This window comes from Lynx canadensis, chromosome B4 (assembly GCF_007474595.2).
Source record: "Lynx canadensis isolate LIC74 chromosome B4, mLynCan4.pri.v2, whole genome shotgun sequence".
In the NCBI taxonomy this organism is placed as follows: Eukaryota; Metazoa; Chordata; class Mammalia; order Carnivora; family Felidae; genus Lynx; species Lynx canadensis.
In genome coordinates this window covers 71,329,919-71,351,625 of record NC_044309.1, presented here as the reverse complement: position 1 = coordinate 71,351,625, position 21,707 = coordinate 71,329,919, and the positions used below count along the sequence as shown (strand labels likewise).

At 36.0% G+C, this 21,707-nt stretch overlaps 1 protein-coding gene across 1 annotated transcript in view; it reads left to right on the top strand.

Moving 5' to 3' along the window:
- Positions 1 to 21,707, top strand: part of NELL2 (neural EGFL like 2) — a 335,790-nt gene that overhangs the window by 290,735 nt on the left and 23,348 nt on the right.

Sequence of the window (21,707 nt, the reverse complement as noted above, 5' to 3'; positions counted from 1 at the left end):
TTGTATATATATTATAAACCTGTGAAATCATCCCCACAATCAAAATAGTGAACATATCCATCACCCCCAAAATAATTGTATTTTGGTGGCACTGGCATATATAAATTAGTAAAGATGCTCAGGCTTTAGGTTATAGGAGAAAACAGCTCTCTGTGTGTGTGTGTGTGTGTGTGTGTGTGTGTGTGTGTGTATCTGTGTAGAATAGTACATGAGTATGTAGAAGAGTGTGTGAATGGAAATCAGCTTTCTTATTAGTTTGTAACACTTAAACCCTTTTATTCTTAAATGTCCAATTCATTGCCCTCTGTGGTCTTATTTTATGATTTACTTTCTAAATAGGTTAGTTATTTTAAGCATTCACAGGGTGTAAATCACTATGCATTTAGATTTTTTATTTCTTCATTATACTTAGATTAATGGTTGCTTCCTTTTTTAAATAAAATTTTATTTTGAGAAGGAGAATGAGCATTTTGTATATTCACTGGGGTGGAAATTCTCGAGCGTATTTAATAGGGTACCTGACTGTGGATATGAAGCCAAACAACTATCTAAAACTAGCAGAATATTCTCTTAGAAATCTGCCTTCTTAGGGCCAAAGGTTGTATTAGGTCATGAATCAGCCTGGGAGATAGAGGTAAAGAGACTCATTTATAGGAAATGTTCACCTTTAACCAACCCTCCATGGCCCAATCGAAATAAGGAGATAGATAAATAGAATAGATAGTAGAAGATGACCAAATAAAACCTCTGCAATGAGATCCCAAATTACAGGTCATAATTTATGGTACCTTTGGGATCTTTGGCCTATGACAAAATAAAATTTGTACGTCACAGCAATAATTTAAGACACTGAGGAAAAGAACAGTATTATTAATGCCGATATTTGGGAATGATTTCCTCAAAATGTAAGCACAACTAACTGGTTCATTTTGTTCTTTTTTCATGTTGTCATATAGTCTTAATGTCATGCACAAAAATCATTTTGTAAATGCCTTTTTTGTAGGGAATTCTATATAATATGAAGAGAGCTGGTAGTAATAATAACTATCAGTAGAAGTCTTTTTTGAATCAGGAAAAGGCAATAATCACATGTAAAATTTCAGAATAATTTGCTTCATCTGTAAAGGATTCCATGATTGAAGTTTTCTGTGAAATTCCAGAAACACAATCAGAGTAAAGAGAAAGTTTGGGTCAATCAGTCATGAAAAATAATTATCTTAAAGAAAAGGTGTACCAGTTTTTTAGAAACCTTTCTAGGAGGTGATTATAGGATTTTAATTTCAGGATCATCTTTAAAAAGGATAGGCTATAATGGGTATTATTCACCTACTTTATAATGCTGAAAAGTGAAGAAACGTGAGAAAGCAAACCAAAATTAGCAATCAACCCTTTGATAAAATTAATCTTTTGGAAAATTTTATGCTTTCTGTATCTGCAAATGTTGTCAAACTACACACACAGTGAGAAAAATACTTAAATAATCTAGTTAAAAGATCAGAAAGTAATTTTAAAAATTTAATAACTTTGCATTTCAGACTTCACCACAGAAATTGTATTAAAAGCAATATTCCAAGGCTCTGCACCATGAATCCTTGATTATTAGCAAGCAGACCAGTCATTTTCTGGGATCATTCTCCTCAGAGTATAGCTTGAGATGCTTACACATATGACTTGTGTTTCCCTGAGCCCATCCAGGAGGGTGGTTTGTCTTACAATTAATCAAACCTTCTGCTTTCCTTTGCTTCTTTTTATCTGATAACTTTAACACAGTCATTGTGAGCTTCTCTATTTCAAGTTGGGCATCAGGTCCTATCTGTGTTACCATCAGATAGTCTTCTAGATCTATCTCCAGAGCTAGCATCATCTCCTCAGCAAACCCTTCCTTGTTTTTCCAAATACCATTCACCAATCTATCCATCTGAGATTACCTTTGTGAATTTTTCAGTCTTTGCTGCTATTTACCAAGAGGGTGGCTCAATTTTCTCTGTGTGAGCTGCGGATGGGTACTGGAAGAGGGGGAGAAGGCCCTGGGGTGAAGAGAAGGCCATCCATAGAGAAGATGGAAAGGAAAGGAAAGGAAGGTAACCAGAAAGTACACATGTTACACATCAGGCTACACTTGTGCTACACCAGTCTGTATTTCTTGCTACATTGTGAGCTTCTCAAAGTCAGGCCCCATATTCTCTCCTGAAACTGATAGCATAAATGAGTAAGTTAATCAATATAAATGTGGACATATGTGGCTTATTTACCTTACATATGCTTCTAGGGAAAAAATGACATCCATGTTCAGGAGAAAAAAAATTTAAAAAATCAGGGCATACAACAGATGATATGCAGATTTCACATGCATGTGAGCTTGAAAGATATAGATTTCAGATCATTTATATGGGAAATAGTATTGGGCTAGGGGAATATTTAAAGCAATAACAAATAGAACAAAATGCATTATGATTTAATCTCACTGGAAGTTTATTTTTCACAGAACTGTCCAAAGTATTTCTGATTGGCAGGAAGTTTAGGGAATCAAACTCCTCTCTTTTGCCTCCCCCTATCCCTCTTTCTCCACTCCCTGGGAACTTGTTAACTGTATCCAGCCAGCAGAGAAGAAAGAGGGTGAAACCAACAATTCTGTTTCCTAAAGCATTGGCTGGTCATATTTAAATGGCTGAAACTCAAGTATTCTAGCTGTCTGCCAAGGAAGAAGAGGAAATAGGTTTGTGCGAACTGTTAGCAATCTCTGACGCAAATAACATTTTGTAACTATTTTTATTCTTTCCAGGAATTTATCTTACTAGTGGATACTATGACTGTATTTTTCCCCAAAATAACAAGAGATTAAATATGTGGGTAGAAAAATGTACAGCAAATGAGGTAGAATTCATCAATTAATATTTCCCCGCTATCTAATAAATTACACTTCTCTATTTGAAGAATTTCTTTTGTTCTCTAGGCATAGGAGATATTAGAGCATAAAGAATTATAGAGGCTATCTCCAAGTCTAGGGAGAACATACCATTAAGGCATAAATAAAGGTGATTTAATGAAGGTTTTTTCTGTTTTTTAATCACTTGCCATAGGAAATTAGAAGTATAGAGGACTTAATTTTATAATTGTGGGTTAAAGCTATTTTTATGAATTATATTTGAAAAAGTTAGAGTTGAAAAGTGGGACAAATTTAGTATTTCGGATTTAGCTTTAAAGTCCCAAATTTAAGCTTTGAAGCAGTTATTGTTAGCATAACTCTTAAAGAAAATATTAGTTAATTGAAAATAAAATGATAGCTATCAGTATATGCCAGGTTCTTTAAATAGCCGAATAAAAAAAAAATGTGTACCTTAATCTTTAAGGTCTGCCTTTCTGATTTTTTCTAAGTCCAAAGATCTTTCTTATTTTGTTCTGGTCACTATGGGCGAAAGTTTAAAAGACCAACACTTTCTGTTCTTAAGCCCAATACAGAACCATTTCCTTTGAAGAAAAACAGTGTCTTAAATAAGTTTATTTAATTAATGTTCTTTGTATTGTTTTGAAACAATCATATCTGAATTTAAATGCCTTCCACTCATGAATCAGTCCTGTCTGTTGAGGATGAATTCGTCAGAGGTCAACAGAAGTTTTCTGAGGCCCAGTATACTCCAGACAGTGTCCTAGAAACAAAGGGACTCAGAGATAATAATGTAATGTTCAACCCCTCTGAGGTCGCACACTTGGAAACAACATAAGTGTCCCTCAATGGATAAATTGATAAAGAAGATGTGGTATATACATACAGTGGAATGTTATTTAATCCTGACAAAGAAGGAATTCCTACCATTTATGACAACATGGATGAACCTTGAGAACATTGTGCTAAGTGAAATAAGTCAGACAAAGAAAGACAAATACTATTTTATCTCACTTAGAGGTGGAATCTAAAAAATCTGAATACCTAGAAACAGAGTAGAATGGTAGTTACGAGGGGCTGGGGATGGGGAAAATAGGAAGATATTGGTCAAAGGTACAAATATCCAGTTATAAGATAAATAAGTTCTGGGGATATAATGCACAGTATTGTGACTACAGTTACCGGTACTGTATTATATACTTGAAAGTTGCTAAGAGAGTAAATCTTAAATGCTCTCACCACAAAGAAGAAATGGTAGTTGTATGATGTTAGTTAATGCTATGGTGGTAATCATTTCTCAGTACATAAGTATATCAAATCAAAAAGTGTTTATCTTAAATTTACCCAATGCTATTTGTCAATTAACATATAACCTGGACAGTTTGGAATGGCATCCTGGATGAGTAAGACCTGAGAAGGGACTTGCAAATATGAATTTGATGAGTCAAAGTAAGGGAATGTGTATTCCGTAAAGAAGGAGGCTTGTAGGCAAAAGCTTGTAGGCAGGAGAGACCAGTTCCTATATAAAGAAGGAGGAAAGTCAGTACAAATCTCAGAGCACACTATCTGTGGAAGAGGGTGGTGGAGGATGAGACTAGATGGCCTTGATCATCCTCTTGAGACCTTAATTTACATGAGGGAGCTACTCTTCTAATCCATTTTTTTACCTATAAACTCCATATCTATTGTGTAAATATTTTTAAATTATAAAAATGATATAGTTTAATTTTAGATTTAGAAATTAAGAAATATACCAAAAACTTATGATATTACCAGTAGGAGATAACTGCTATCTTATTCATGAATGAAATACATGTTTATATACTGCAATAATATTTTATTCATGACTTTAATCCTGCCAAAAAGGCATAAAATTTGTCATAAGTGTTTTCTCATGTCATTAATGATTTTCAAAAACATTTAATAAGCTATATAGCATTCTATTGTATGCATGTGCCAAAATGTATTGAATCACTCTCTCATCACTGTACATTTAGATCATTTTCTTTGCTCTATCAGCACAATACTGAAATAGTACAGAGAAACCTAGACTTCTAAATGCTTCCTGTTGTTGATGAATGCACTAAAGCTACCAGAAGGACAAACTTCTTACCCTGACTTTTTACAACATTGGAGCCTGCCTCTGAGCAGCAGTGGGATGAATTCCCGGGTAACGTGTATACCATGGAAAACTGCAAGTAGCTTGTAGCAGCTGTGTTCATATAGATAGTGTTTTTCTTTTGAGTTCATTCATATCATTTCTCCTATCACTACACAAATTTTTAAAGTGTGTGTGTGTGTGTGTGTGTGTGTGTGTGTGTGTGTGTAAGTAAATGAGTAAGTAAGTAATGATGGGATGGAAACTGGTGGACTAATGGATTAGTTTTCTTTTTAAAATACTGTACCCAAGCATGGAATTAGGCTCAGCCCATAAGGTCAGACACTCAGGACCAGAAACGCTTTGATCTAGCATTTGGTGTTGCTTTCGTGATAACACTGGATTGTACAGCTGATCGGAACGATCATGGAGAAATAGGTTGTTAAAGTGAACAAAAAATATAATTAGTCAGGAACAAGTTTGATTAAGTGACCTCATTGACAGGACCAAACAGTTGCCATCAGTCTGTGTGGCTTTGGTTGTAAAGTACCATAAAAAAGAATAAGCCTATCTTTAAAAAACCCATAGTCTGTTTCATTTAATTGTAATTGGAAGAAGTTAATTGGTTTTTTCTCAATTGCTTTCTTTTTGGTATTTTTCCACCCTTCAATTATCTACATGGGAGAGATGTGATGTTTTGTCACCGGCTGAGAAACCTGTGTCAAGCCAATGGGTGGTTCAGCAGACATGGAAACACTTGTTATAATAAAATGGTCTGAAAGTAGATAGTCTGTCAGATATCTGACACTCAAAGCCAATAGAAGCCATCCATCAGTATATTTCGTGGTTGGGGCCCACTCAGAGCCCTGTCCAAGGACTTCTTGTTCAGATACATGGAAACTGTAGTATTCCATTTCTTTGATTATTGGCGTCAGTGAGCTTATTTGCCTCAAAGCAGTATTTTTGTGATATAAGTTTGTCAGTTCACAAATAAATACAGAATATCTATTTTGACTGTCATCTCACCATTCCTGGCATGCCATTCAAAGCTCATTTTCCTGAATAGCCAGTAAGTGAGCTCATCAAAATGCATAAAGCCTTTTTGTTTAGCACTGTATTAATAATTAGAACACATGAAGTAAATTATTACACAAAGACACTCTAGTCATCTTATTTCCTGTTGGATAGTTTGAGAAAAATCAGCTTCTTTCTTCTCCTTCTAGAAATAATCTTGAGGTAGATCAAGAAGACAATCTAATCCTTGCTATTAGAAAGTGGCTCAGGGAAGAATAGGAATTAAGACTTTCTGTTTTTAGCCTGATTAAGAGCAGTCTGCTTATTATTGTAGAACTAGCAGATGCTTCACATTCATATTATCTTGGGAGCCTAACTGTAATGTCATCTAATATAGGAAAAAAGAAATCCTATTTTAAAAGTAGGTACTTGATTACAGTGTAACAAATGAATAAATGTTTTAAGTAATTTGCTACTATTTGCAGAAATAAATCTGGAAGTCTCTGTTCAGCCATGTTTTACTCCAGTGGCCTACTTTTCATTGATCACAGTTTCTGAGTAAGGTCATGTCTCTTTCCTGAATTCATATATTTCTTCATCTGTACTATTCCTTTAGGCCTCATGATTTCCACCTTGTATCTGAGTTGTTTATGCTAATGCTGTATCTTTTTTTATTAGACTAAGAGCTCTTGAGTATATCCCCATAGTATCTAGCATCTATGTTTTAGATGATAGATATTTGATATGTGCTTATTGAATAAGTGAGTAAGCTCAAGTATTTCAAGCCTCATATCCTACACCTTAGCTACCTTGTTAAAGGGATAGAAGCTGCAAAGATGTGTTTCAATAAAGAAGTTTTCAGAATTCCTTTTTGTTCAATCCTTTTTCCAACTTGTTACTCATACATCAGAAGGAGTTTCAATTCTATGTTAAACCAGAAGTATTTAGTCTTAAATGTGCCTCAAGAAGCAATTAGCAGTTCTCCTTAGCATTGTTGACAGCCCTTTCTTCTCCCTTGATGTGCTTTTTGTGCTTTTCCCGTGGTTTCTGTTAGACTTGTGATCTTTCCACCTCACTGCTAACACTTCCTCCTATAGTTCTTTGTCTACCCACTTCATTTCCCCCCATTGACAGCTCTTCATTCTTTCCTGTCTCTCTGTAATCTCAACTTTAGTAGTTTTATCCAGCCACTTAATGATTTTTGTGGAATTTCGTGCTGTCAATTCTGGTTATGCTCTCCTCATGTCTCTGGCCCTGGTACCTTTCTCCAGAGCTCCTCTCTCCTTTTTCTCTCCATCTAAGCATAAATACTAGCAGAATTGCTATCCTAGTATGCTCAACATTTTTAAAATGAAGCCTGAATGTTCTTAATGTGTTTTTTTATGTATGTGAAAGAAAATAGACACATGTTTAAAAGATATGAAACAGCACAGAAGAACTTAGAATGAAAGGCAATAGCTCCTGGACTCACTTTCTAGACAATTTGCTTAGAAAGAGTTCCTTATTTGAACTATAAAACCAGAAAATGACCTAAAGACTATGTTCTCTTGTTTCCCAAAGATGGTACATGACTAGTACCATACCTGATATAAAGGAGAGAAGTTGATGTCTGGCTTACACCAATTCCTTAGGGCATTAGAGCTTAATTCTCTTATGAAACTACACCTGAGACAAGGTGCTAGGAGGGAACACTTTTAATTCTTTTAGTATGTCTATACCATGTTTTGTTTAATTAGTCAACTTTAGATATTACCAACAAACTAATTGCTATGATAGATGAAAATTTGCCTCCCTTATACTACTACTCTTCCATATGCCAGGATTTCATCTATCTTCAAGATAGACTGTAGGAGGGGGGAAAAAAGGAATCAGGGATATTCATTAGGCTGTTATATTAACTCAAGTGAGAAATAATGGTAACATGGACTGGACTGGTAAGCTTGAAAATGGTTGGAAGTGATGATTTGATTCGGGATATATTTTGCAGACACTACCAACAGGACTTGTGGATAGATTTGATAAGAGGAGTGACAGAAAGAGAGAAATTAAGAATGAAGTTTTTTGCCTGAGTAATGGGGTGGTTTTGCCATTTGATGAGGTGGGGAAGACTTCAGAAGGAACAGTTTGGTATCCAAGTGGAAATATTGAGTGAAAAATTGAATAATTGGGTGAGAAAATGAACAGGTTTGGAAGAGAAGAGAGCAGTCTGGGTGAAAATGTAAATAAGATGATGTATTTTCCTAGGGCTGCTATAGAAAAAAATACCACAAACTTGGTGGCTTAAAATAACAGGAATTTGTTATCTTATAGTTCTGGAGGCTCTAAGTTCAAAATCAGGGTGGTATCAGTGCCATGATCCATCTGAAGACTGTAAGAATCCTTCCTTACCTCTTCCAGGTTCTGGTAGCCCCAGAGATAGCTTGTGACTGTATAACTTCAATTTCTGCCTCCATCTTTTTTTTAAAGGGCTTTTTTTTTTTTTCAACGTTTATTTTATTTTTGGGACAGAGAGAGACAGAGCATGAACGGGGGAGGGGCAGAGAGAGAGGGAGACACAGAATCAGAAACAGGCTCCAGGCTCTGAGCCACCAGCCCGGAGCCCGACGCGGGGCTGGAACTCGTGGACCGCGAGATCGTGACCTGGCTGAAGTCGGACGCTTAACCGACTGCGCCACCCAGGCGCCCCTCTGCCTCCATCTTTATGTTGACTTTTTGTATGTGTGTTTCTCTGTATCTTCTCTTCTGAAAAGGACACCAGTCATTGGATTTAGGGCCCACTCTGAATCCAAGATGATTTTATATCAGGATCCTTACCTAATTATATCCACAAAGACTATTTCCAAATAAGGTCACATTTTGAGTTCCAAGTGGACATGAATTTTGGGGGAACATTATTCAACCCGCCCAGGTGGTTTTCAGTATATTGATGGTATCTGGGTATTTAAAGCCCTGGTACTGGATAAAACCACTATGAAGCTAGTATATAAAAAAGAAAAGATCACAGAATAGATCCCCGGGTAACTCAAACTTTTAGAGATTGAGAAGATAAGATCTGCAAAGAAGACCAAGATGTGGAAGTCAGTGGGGTAGAAAGATAACTATATACTTGCAAAATGAGCAAAGTATTTTAAGGAGAGAGGAATAAACTCCTGGTAGTTTCTGTCTTGATTTAGTCCTTTATAAAGTATTTTTTAAATACTGCATGGACATAATTTTCTAAGGAATTATATGTCTTAAAATATCTTATTCTGCTTTCATAGATATTTGACAGTTATGTTGAGTATAGACTTATAGGGTCAAAATAGTTGCTTCACTGTGTTATAGCATGCAGTGCTGCATGTGAGAAAAATGATGCCAGCCTAGTTTCTGTCCCTTTACATGTAACCTATTATTCTCCCTGGAAGATATTAAGATTGGTATTTTAGGGGCGCCTGGGTGGCTCAGTCAGTTAAGCATCCGACTTCGGCTCATGTCATGATCTCACGGTTTGTGAGTTCGAGCCCCGCGTCGGGCTCTGTGCTGACGGCTCGGAGCCTGGAGCCTGCTTCCGATTCTGTGTCTCCCTCTCTCTCTGCCCCTCCCCTGCTCACACTCTGTCTCTCTCTCTCTCCTTCAAAAATAAATAAACATTAAAAAAAGATTGGTATTTTATACTTATTGTGAAATATTAACAGTGTATATTTAGATGTGAGTGTTTTGTTCACTTGTGAGGCAGTGTTGTGTACGGAGTGAGGGTTTGATCTATGTATCTAGAGTACCTGAGTTCAAATCCCAGTTTTGTGCTTCAGTAGTCTTGGGGAAAATTACTTTACTTCTCTTAAAAATTACTAGCCTACATTTATTCCTCTGTCATAATGGGGAACAATTTGTATTTCCTACCTTATCGGACTACTGTAAGCGCTAAATGAATATATATAGGTAAATTGCAAAGAACAGTGGCTGCAACATAATAAGCCATCGATAAGTATTGGCTGTTATATCATTATTCATTATTTGGAGACCTTCATTTGGGCCCTTTAAATCTGAAGACTCTGTAGTGCACAGTTCTTCAATTATTGTTATTTTTAAAGATATTATTCTTCCATTGATTTTTCTGTTTTCTTGGTATGAACTTTGTGTTTAATCAGAAGCTGGACCTTTTAGTTTGGTGCTCTTTGTTTTTAGTGGGTTTTTTAATCATGTTTTTCATCTATTTTCTATGTTATACTTTTCAAGAGACTACTTTTACTTGATCTTCTAAGTCTTCTATTACATTTAAAAATTTTTCAGCTATCATATTTTTAATTTCCAAGAACTCTTCCTGTTCTTTGAACGTTCCTTTTTTGAGAGCATTGTGTCTTTTTCTTATGGATGAAATATCTTCTCAAATCTATTTGAAGATATTAATAAGAAACATTTTAAGTTCTGTTCTGTAAATTATTTCAGTTTCCTTCAGTGTCAGTTTTTCTGATGGTATATTTTGGTAATTCTAGTAAATGTTATATACTTTTCTTAAGTACATGTTGTCCTTTGATTTCACATTAATGTTTAAGAGTAAATAAATAGAAACACTGGTTTTGAGCTTTAATATGAAGGTTAAGTTTGTTGACTGGCAGACTTAGAATAGGTGAACAAAAAGAGAGTTTTTACAATTTGAGATCTCTAAACACTGAAATGAAGGGACTTTATTCCAAAGGAAGACAGCCTATATTAGCTGCCCAGTTTGTTCCAGATATCTTATCTATTTTCTTTATAGGAGAACTGTCCAACCTGGCTTTGGGGATAATTGCTTTTTTTCAACAGTTTGCTCAAAGTGGGAGGATGTGGATGGTTTGATTATTCATCAGTAAACTTTTAATTAAACCAGTTACTTTCAGCACCATATCTCATATTAGTTTTACGTGGTATTTCATGTCTGTTTGGTAATCTTTAGTGGAGATTACTACCCTCATCACCTGTAGCACTCCATTATTACACATATACTCTAGGCTGTGGATTCCTTTGCTCTGACTCTATCACTTCACCTATATTTTATTTTCCAAGAAGAGACAAAAACTTACTGAATTTTCTTTTCTGATGGTGGTGTTTTGCCTTTTGTCTTTGTTTATACCTTTTTAACAAATGTTTATGACTAGGAAGAAGAAAAAATCTAAAAATGTTTTCAATGTTCCATCTTTGATTAGAAGTCTTGATGTGCTCTTTTTGCTGTGTGCATGTGTGTGTGCGTGTGCGTGTGTGTGTGTGTGTGTGTGTGTGTGTGTGTGTAATGAACACACTATTAAATTTTATCCTCACCAATTCTACTCCATTTAATACTGTAGTCAATACTACAATACTGTAGTCAATTTTTGACATAAATATTTGAAGTAGGATGAGAAAATGTCATCTTACCATCTTGTTATTGCATCTTAGTGAATCTTTCAAGCTAGCACCCTGCCTGCATTTCCCTCTGACCTAGCAAGACTCAAAGGTGGCATGATGAGCTTGCCACTTAATTACTTGATATTATAAATGAACCATTCATTCATTCAGCAAATGCTTATAAATCTCTAGCCATGTCCAGTTCTTTGCTAGGTGTTTGAGATATGGTAGGAAGAAAAAAAAGGAAGGAAGGAAGAGGAATACAGGGATGGTTGCTGTTCATATGGCTCTTACTCAAAATGACAATTTATACGAATTCTTTTCTTTTAATTTTATTTTTTATTTTTTAAAATTTACATCCAAATTAGTTAGCATATAGTGCAACAATGATTTCAGGAGTAGGTTCCTTAATGCCCCTTACCCATTTAGCCCATCCCTCCTCCCACAAACCCTCCCATAACCCTCAGTTTGTTCTCCATATTTATGAGTCTCTTCTGTTTTGTCCCCCTCCCTGTTTTTATATTAGTTTTGTTTCCCTTCCCTTATGTTCATATGTTTTTTCTCTTAAAGACCTCATATGAGGGAAGTCATATGATTTTTGTCTTTCTCTGACTGACTAATTTCACTTAGCGTAATACCCTCCAGTTCCATCCACATAGTTGCAAATGGCAAGATTTCATTCTTTTTGATTGCCGAGTAATACTCCATTGTATGTATATGCCACATCTTCTTCATCGATGGATATTTGAGCTCTTTCCATACTTTGGCTATTGTTGATAGTGCTGCTATAAACATGGGGGTGCATGTGTCCCTTCGAAACAGCACACCTGTATCCCGTGGATAAATGCCTAGTAGTGCAATTTCTGGATCGTTGGGTAGTTCTATTTTTAGTTTTTTGAGGAACCTCCATACTGTTTTCCAGAGTGGCTGCACCAGCTTGCATTACCACCAACAATGCAAAAGAGATCCTCTTTCTCCACATCCTCACCAACATCTGTTGTTGCCTGAGTTGTTCATGCTAGCCATTCTGACAGGTGTAAGGTGGTATCTCATTGTGGTTTTGATTTGTATTTCCCTGATGATGAGTGATGTTGTCATCATCCTCAATGGGGAAAACTGACAGCTTTCCCCCTAAGTTCAGGAACAAGACAGGGATGTCCACTCTCGTCACTGTTATTCAACATAGTATTGGAAGTCTTAGCCTCTGCAATCACACAACACAAAGAAATAAAAGGCATCCAAATCAGCCAGGAGGAGGTCAAACTTTCACTCTTTGCAGATGGCTTGATACACTATATGGAAAACCCAAAAGATTCTACCAAAAAAGTGCTAGAATTGATTCATGAATTCAGCAAAGTTGCAGGATATAAAATCAATGCACAGAAATCAGTTGCATTCCTATACACCAACAATGTAGCAACATAAAGAGAAATCAAGGAATCGATCCCATTTACAATTGCACAAAAAAACCATAAAATACCTAGGAATAAGTCTAACCAAAGAGGTGAAAAATCTATACACTGAAAACTATAGAAAGCTTATGAAAAAAATTGAAGAAGACACAAAAAAATGGAAAAAGATTCCATGTTCCTGGATAGGAAGAACAAATATTGTTAAAATGTCGATACTACCCAAAGCAATCTACATATTCAATGCAATCCCTATCAAAGTAATACCAGCATTCTTCACAAAGCTAGAACAAACAATCCTAAAATTTGTATAGAACCAGAAGAGACCCCGAATAGCCAAAGAAATCTTGAAAAAGAAAACCAAAGCAGGAGACATCACAATCCGAGGCTTCAAGCTATACTACAAAGCTGTAATCATCAAGACAGTATGGTACTGGCACAAGAACAGGCACTCAGATCAATGGAACAGAAGAGAGAACCCAGAAATGGACCCACAAACGTATGGCCAACTAATCTTTGACAAAGCAGGAAAGAATATCCAAGGGAATAAAGACAGTCTCTTCAGCAAGTGGTGCTGGGAAAATTGGACAGTGACATGCAGAAGAATGAACCTGGACCACTTTCTTACACCATACACAAAACTAAACTCAAAATGGATGAAAGACCTAAATGTAAAACAGGAAGCCATCAGAATTCTCAAGGAGAAAGCAGGCAGAAACCTCTTTGATCTTGACAGCAGCAACTTCTTACTTAGCACGTCTCCAGAGGCAAGGGAAACAAAAGCAAAAATGAACTACTGGGACCTCATCAAAATAAAAAGCTTCTGCACAGTGAAGGAAACAATCAGCAAAACTAAAAGGCAACTGACAGAATGGGAGAAGATATTTGCAAACAACATATCAGATAAAGGATTGGTATCCAAAATCTATAAAGAACTTATCAAACTCAACACCGAAAAAACAAATAACCTAGTGAAGAAATGGGCAAAAGAGATGAATAGACACTTCTCCAAAGAAGACATCCAGATGGCCAACTGACACACGAGAAAATACACAATTATTTTCAAGTATTGTTGATATAGAAGAACTTTTGGGGGTAAAGGAAGTGTTTTATATCTTATAATTATGGTAGTGGTAATGTGTAACAACTCATGAAATTGGTGGTAATGCTTTTGTATACAAATTTTACCTCAGCAAATTTGGTTTTTAAGTCTGAAGATAATGTATAACACAGTAACTATAGTTGATAACCCTATAAAACTATAATTGAAATTTGCTAAAGGAATAGAACTTAAATGTTTACACCAAAAAAAGAAAGATATATGAGGTAATGGTAGTGTTAATTAAGTCAATGGGAGAAATCCTTTCATAATATATGTATATATACATATATATATACATATATTTATACATATATATACATATATATATACATATCCATCATGTTGTACACTTTAAATATCTTATAATTTTATTTGTCCATTATACCTTGGTAAAATTGGGGGGAAAAAGTTGTTTTTTTAAAAAAGAAGGTAAAAATGTATATTTAGGAATAAATCCTGGCAAAATTGCATAAGACATCCTTTCAGAAAACTACAAAGAGTATAAAAACTAATAAAAAGTATTAGAGAAAGAGGAAATATATCATGTGTCTGGATTGCAAGATGCAATAATGTAAAGATTTCATATCTATAGAATCAATGTAGACTTTCCCCTCCCCCATTTATTGTTTTGGTTTGGTTTTGGGTGAGAAATTCACAAAGTGATAGACAAAAAGCTCAAAGAATCAAGATAGTTTTTAAAAGTGGGGGGAAAAGAGAGGGCTTTCTCTAGAATTGAAGTTACTCTAATTAAGTCAGTGTAATATTTGCAAGTTTAGACACCCCACCCACCCCCCCCCAAAAAAACCTCATGACAGTTACTATTAAGGCAAAACACAAGGAACACAAGGGAGAACGTACAAAAAACAATGAGCACTAGGAGATCAAACATAGCCTTTGGAGTCAAGGGAGGCTTTCCCAAAGGAAATTAATTTTTTTTTATTTAAAAAAAATTTTTTTAACGTTTTTATTTATTTTTGAGACAGAGAGAGACAGAGCATGAACAGGGGAGGGTCAGAGAGAGGGAGACACAGAATCTGAAACAGGCTCCAGGCTCTGAGCTGTCAGCACAGAGCCCGACGCAGGGCTCGAACTCACGGACCGCGAGATCGTGACCTGAGCCGAAGTTGGCCGCTTAACCGACTGAGCCACCCAGGTGCCCCTGAAATTAATTTTTTTAAGTTTATTTATTTATTTTTTGAGAAAGAGAGAATGTGCATGAGTAGGGGAGGGGCAGAGAGAGAGGAGACAGAGGAGCCTCTGTGGAGCAGGCTCCTTATTTGACAACAACGTGGCATGGGGCTCAGTCTCACAACCACAAGATCATGATCTGAGCCAAAATCAAGTGTGGGATTTTAACCAACTGAGCCACCCAGGAAATTAATCTTAATATGAGACAGAGACAGGTGAGAAATAGTTAACTAACTGGGTAAGAGAATGAGAAAAAGAGAGGAGCATTCTAGACAATAGGGACAGAATAGGCAAAGACTGTGAAAGGAAAACAGAAATGATAAAGTAATAAGACCCAGGAACCACAAGAAAAATCAAGATGTCTTGATTTTTTTCCAAGCATTCAAGTGATATAAGTGAACATGCTTTGTAAACTGTGGAGAGTTATTTCAGAGGTGGAGGGGGAATTCATACATACTAAATGCCTATGTGAGCCAGGGACCACTCCTATGAGGCCTTGCATAGTTAACAGTAGTAAACAGGAAACTATTAACAGAGAGAGTATTATTTCTAGTTCAAAACCAGAAGACTCAGAGAGGTTTGGCAAAATATTCAAAGTTGCAATAGCTAAAAGCCTAAGAGTGGAATTCACTCCCATTATTAGCATATACACTGAGTTATCTCAACACGGATGTGGTTTCTGCACGTGTTGGTCTTGAGAGTCAGCCTCATGTGGGAAAGAGCACTGGACTCTGTAGTTCAAAGAGTTCGGGTCTGTTGTGTCAACTTGGGCCGTGTATTTGTTCCCACTGCTTCTTTGTGACATAGGGATGAGAATATCTTACATGTTTGTATGGAGGACTAAACAATATAATGATATTGTTATGTATTTTATATTTGCATTTTTATTATGTTTTTTAAAATATTTATTTATTTTTGGGAAAGAGACAGAGCATGAGCAGGGGAGAGGCAGAGAGAGAGGGAGACACAGAATCTGAAGCAGGCTCCAGGCTCTGAGCTGTCAGCACAGAGCCTGACACGGGGCTCGAACCCACGAACTGTGAGATCATGACCTGAGCCGAAGTCAGACGCTCAACCGACTGAGCCACCCAGGCACTCTATATTATGTTTTTTAAAGAGCAGTCATTAACTTCCCAATTATGAACTATAAAGTAATGAAAATTATTTTCACTAAATCTGCAATGTTATCAGCCCGCTTATGAAGAGATTTTTATGATTTTCAAAGCTTACTTACATATGTTGTCCTATTTTATTTTCAAAAAGAAAATAGTATAAAAATAATTCTTATTAAATTTTTGGACAACATTTTATATCCAAATCTAGTGTAGTTATTAAAAGTAATACAATGCTCAAATGAGTTTGCATTCCTTGAAAACTCACATCTAAATATTTAAAAATAGACTTCCCAGAACCTCAACAAAAGACAGGGAAATGACCTTGTGATTCAAAAAATGCTGCAGATAATCTAGAAAACAAATAATCCACATGTGGCTAATCAAGAGTTGATTAATTGTTTTCAGAATGTTTAATTGCCTGTTGTTTATCAATATAATTTAACTACCAGTGCATACGACAGTGATATAAATAGTACAAGTACTATTTTTACGAGAAATGATGTCAGGTTTTTATTAATGATAAAGAGTATGAAAGATAGTACTCTCATTATTTGACTTTGGCATTAAAAATAGTGTGCTAATTTTTAAGAAGAACTGGATTTTCTCTTCTTTTGTATAAAGTAACAACTAATCAGTTTTCTCTTAGCATAAAAAGGATCTTAAACTAATGATTAGGGTCTATTTTAGGTATGGGTGATTCTAGACATTTGCACATTTTTACTCTTAGTTATGTTGTATGATAGAAATAACTTTTACTGTGTATGAGAAAGAAGTTATCACTCAAGTGTCTCATTTTATAATGTATCATTTTATAACTATATTTAATTTTACATGGAAATAATTTCATTGTCTAGAGTGACCCTTTATTTTTTTAATGTTTATTTATTTTTGAAAGAGAGAGAGACAGAATGTGAGCAGGGGAGGGGCAGAAAGAGAGGGAGACACAGAATCCAAAGCAGGCTCCAGGCTCTGAGCTGTCAGCGCAGAGCCCGTCGCTGGGCTTGAATTCACGTACTGCGAGATCATGACCCGAGCCTAAGTCGGACTCAATGGACTGAGCCACTCAGGCACCCCTAAAGTGACCCTTTAAATGCTGATGGCAAAAGCCATTTTCAGTTGAAACCAGTGGTCTGTGTCACATTGTAGAAGACATCCATTCTTGTGTCATCATATCTGATGGAGACAAGGAAAACAAGACACTGATGTGTGAGGTTTTTTTTCCACATATTTTTCTTCCTTGTTTTTCTGCTTGTTGGTTTGTTTTTAATGATTGCTTCAAAACATATGTGCTTTCTAGAAAGTCTATCCTCAACAGTGCCTTCCACTTTTATTATCTAAGTCGATTTTGATCTCTGGAGTATGACTACTATTCGTGACTGTTGTTAGATGGCTAAATATTATTTGGCGTTTGGAATCTCTGTACTCTGGGAAAGCATTTTAATATCATCACTAGCTGACTGTTCTAAATGTTGCTACTGAGAAAGCTTTAATTGTCTCTAGGGAACTGAGAACTAGTTCTTTCTAAGATAGAATATGTAATGAAATCATAGTTTTTCATAAAATGTATTTTTAGTTTTCTATATAATGTACCTACAGAGTACAGAATTAAGGTCCTTATAATCAAGACCAAATCACATCAGCTTATATGTCCTGTACTAATCTTTTTGAATACTTTTATTCACTTTAGAAAGTAATTTGTTCCAGCTTGGTAGTTCTTATGTGGAATGAAATAATATAGCATTTTCCTTTCCTAGATCTACTGTTCTCTGTATATCTAACTCAATTAGATAATGTGCAGTGTTAGTGACCAAAAGAAAATAGCCAAGAAATGAATTCTTGAAAGTTTTTTTTATTGTTTTCTGGTATTACACAATAGGGAAAGCACAATATGTGCATGTTTGAAAATGCACACAATATGTATGTGATTTTTGTAACTCATAGTAATATTCAAATTCATGTACAGATATAATATACATCTTAAATTGTGGATCAGATTACAACTCTTCACTTACTGCATGTTTACATACACACATCAAATAGCTCACAGATAAGGCTGTTTGTTTTAGCTGTGGCTTTAATTAGAGCCACAAGCCAAACACACATACCTTCTGGCGGAAAGTGAATACTTTGGTGATTCAAGCATACTTTCCTTTTCTACTGACTTTCACCATAGTAGAAACATATGCATGCACAAATCAAAATTAGCAGGAACATGAAAGTATAAAATGAAGTAATATATATTATCTGGCTAGTTTTTCTTCACTATCCTAAATCAGAGCGAGTATATAATTTGAGGCATCATGACATATGCATCTTATATATTTTATAAATTGAGTTATATTTTATTTTTTATTTTTTTTAAATTTTTTTTTCAACGTTTATTTATTTTTGGGACAGAGAGAGACAGAGCATGAACAGGGGAGGGGCAGAGAGAGAGGGAGACACAGAATCGGAAACAGGCTCCAGGCTCCGAGCCATCAGCCCAGAGCCTGACGCGGGGCTCGAACTCCCGGACCGCGAGATCGTGACCTGGCTGAAGTCGGACGCTTAACCGACTGCGCCACCCAGGCGCCCCTAATTGAGTTATATTTTAAATGAATTAAGGCATTTCACTGCCTGAGGAGTTACTCAGAAAATTCTTCTGAAATGTGAATAATTGCTTCATACTATATTTTGGTGTTTTCTAAACTTCAGTCATTTGTGTACCAGCTTCATAATTTTTGTTATGTTCATAGAATGTTTATTTTAATGTTTACTGAATACTGTTTCTGTAATCTTTCTCAATTTTTAAATTTGAGTCTAATGTCACTACTGTACTATTAGTATCACTTTCTATAAGTGGAAATAATTCAGAAATATAAATGTGTAGTCATTAAAATATATTATCACCTAAATAACATGCCACTGGTGACATGTTAGTAGATTGAGCAGCATGTTGGGAGACACTGTCCTGTGTGATTGTCATTTCAGATTTTTAGACATTTAATTCTCTTAAAACACAATTTAGGTGTATATTAAACTCAGGGCAGAAATTACTTCTGGTTTGTCCATCCTTGTTTTACCAGTATTTAGTACTTGGCACAAAACAGGCATTTAATAAATATTGAATGGCAAATTAATGAGTGGTCATGTCTTTGCATATTAATTCTCTAAAATACTGCTTGGTAGTAAGAATTAAATAATAAAACTCAAGCAGTAAATGAAAATACATTTTGCCCAGCGTATGTTTGTATCCCCAGTCTTGAGAACAGTAGGTAATAAATGCGTAGCATTCCTATTAAACTTCAGTGAGCATGTTTCTAGCTCACGGAAAGGTACTGCAATGTGAGAAAGAGAAGCGGGCATGAGGCAGTAAGGAGCAGCTCTAAAGATTGGGAAGAGTGAGGAGAGAAAGTAAGGGAGAAGTAAAACTTGAAATACATATCTTTGTCAGGAGATCTGAGCTAACCCTGCAACCTTGTTCAGCAACAAAATAGAACTAAATTCAAGGCTAACTGTACATGTGAAAATTGTTTCAGTAGAGAAGGCTCTGCTCCATTAATAGTTACTTGCAAATCACCAATACTAATGACCAGATTCTTCTAAAATAGCAGAGATACTCTGTAATATTCCCTCATGGCCTTTCTTCCAATACACTCACTTCTAAAGCTGAAATCCCAACCTGGTTTCTTTTGTCCATGCACTTAAGAAATGACATAATCAATTTTCTGCATCATTTGGGTTAGAAGAAAAGACTGTACAAAGCTGAAATGAGCACAGCATTTTAGCCCCATTGATAATCAGAGATTCATCAGTTAGGGAGGCTCCTGAAATACAAATAGGCTGTTTCACAAAACCTAAGAGGCCTAAGTAAATGGAAGCAATCCACATCAGCTATCTGTCAGGGAGTCAGTGGTTAGCTTATTTGACCACTAACAATTATTTTGACAGTAGGAATTACTGACAGTCGGAACTAACTCTTCGGAAGAGGAACTATGGAGGCAAAACCATTTTTAGTTCAGAAATAATGTTGAAGTTTTACAGTGATATAAAACATATATATTTTTTGCCTATTACCTAATCTGAAAGAACGGTTTGCACCTTGTTTTAGGGAAGGGACTCTGGGCTTATATCTCTTTAAAAAAAAAACTTATTTATTCATTTATTCAAAAAAATTGTCTCTTTCAAAATTGAACATAGACAAAGAGAAATTTAACAAGAAAATGAAAGGAATATATACTTCCAAGAATTTGGAGTTAAATGAGACTGAAGTAGGAAGGAAGTAGATTCTGTTGAGCTGAAGTGGACTGATTTGAGGGAAAAGACTCTAAAAAGCAGCAGGTCTTCCCTTCAACATGAAGGACACCATCATGCCTGGTCACTACAGCAGGGACTATAATGCAGGCGTGGGAAGTGTAAAAGAAAGGGCTGTCCTACCTTGGCGAGTGGAATCTCCAGGGATGGCATAGGGCTATCAAGATGGAAGTTGGGTTCATATGTTCATCATCACACTACAGCTGTGATAATGCTGTGCTATCTAATCATTTACCAGGGTCTGAGTCAAAGTACCCAGAAAACCAGGAGTTTTATGAGCAGGGGGCACTCTGTAAGACAGCTCCTCTATGAGCAAAGGAAGAGATTTGGATTGGCATTGGATGTTCTCATCATTCAACAGTCTGAACAAGGAGAATGAAGGGCTCACACTATTTGGGAGTAGTAATAAGCCTCTGGAGGAAAATATATGAGACTCAAGATACATGGATCTCTTTGTTTTTAGACACTTTGGCCAATTGCAGCCTGTGTCTGTTTAGATGAAGGAACACACACATGAAAGTCAGGCAAACATGAAAATTTAGGTGACCTTGTTTAAATCCCATGATTTCCTTTTGCCTTGTTTTTTTTCCCCCATATGTTCAATATGCTATCTACCTGGCAAGATTTTTTTTTTGAGGGTTGACTGGGATAACATGTGAAACCCATTAAAAAGTAGCATAAATGGTATATATTTTTGGAAATATGGAGCATGTTGCTGTGTGAGTGCCATTGCTATATGTTGGAGATGAATGAGATTTTAGTCAGGTGTGGGTAGGTTTTGCCTATAGTAATAAAGATCCTAAAATCTCAGCAAAAAGGTTGTTTTTCTGTTCATATTCTATGTCCATCCCAAGAAGAGGAGGAATGTGCCCCACATCATCCTCACTTAGGAACTCAGGCTGATCTTTAGAGCCCCTGGAAATTGCTGGACATTGTGATGGGGAAGGGGACATGTGTGTCTTGAATGCTCTGCCTAGAAGTGACACATGCCACTTCCTAATTGGCTTCCTGCATTCACATGGCAATCCTAGCTTGTGTCCAGAAGAAGAGCTAGAGTTCTACGGTGAGCAGCACTAAAGACTGTCATACATGGTTTCTTGTCATTATTTGCAGTTGGAGGCCTTCCACAACAGAGAAGCCATCTAGATGTTTCTCCTATGACTAATACCGCTACATTCTTTCTATATAGCCTTCAACAACCAAGTAGACTTTTTTGAGTTTATGTTTTCCCAGTTTTAAGGAGTTGCTGGCACTAAAAAATTTA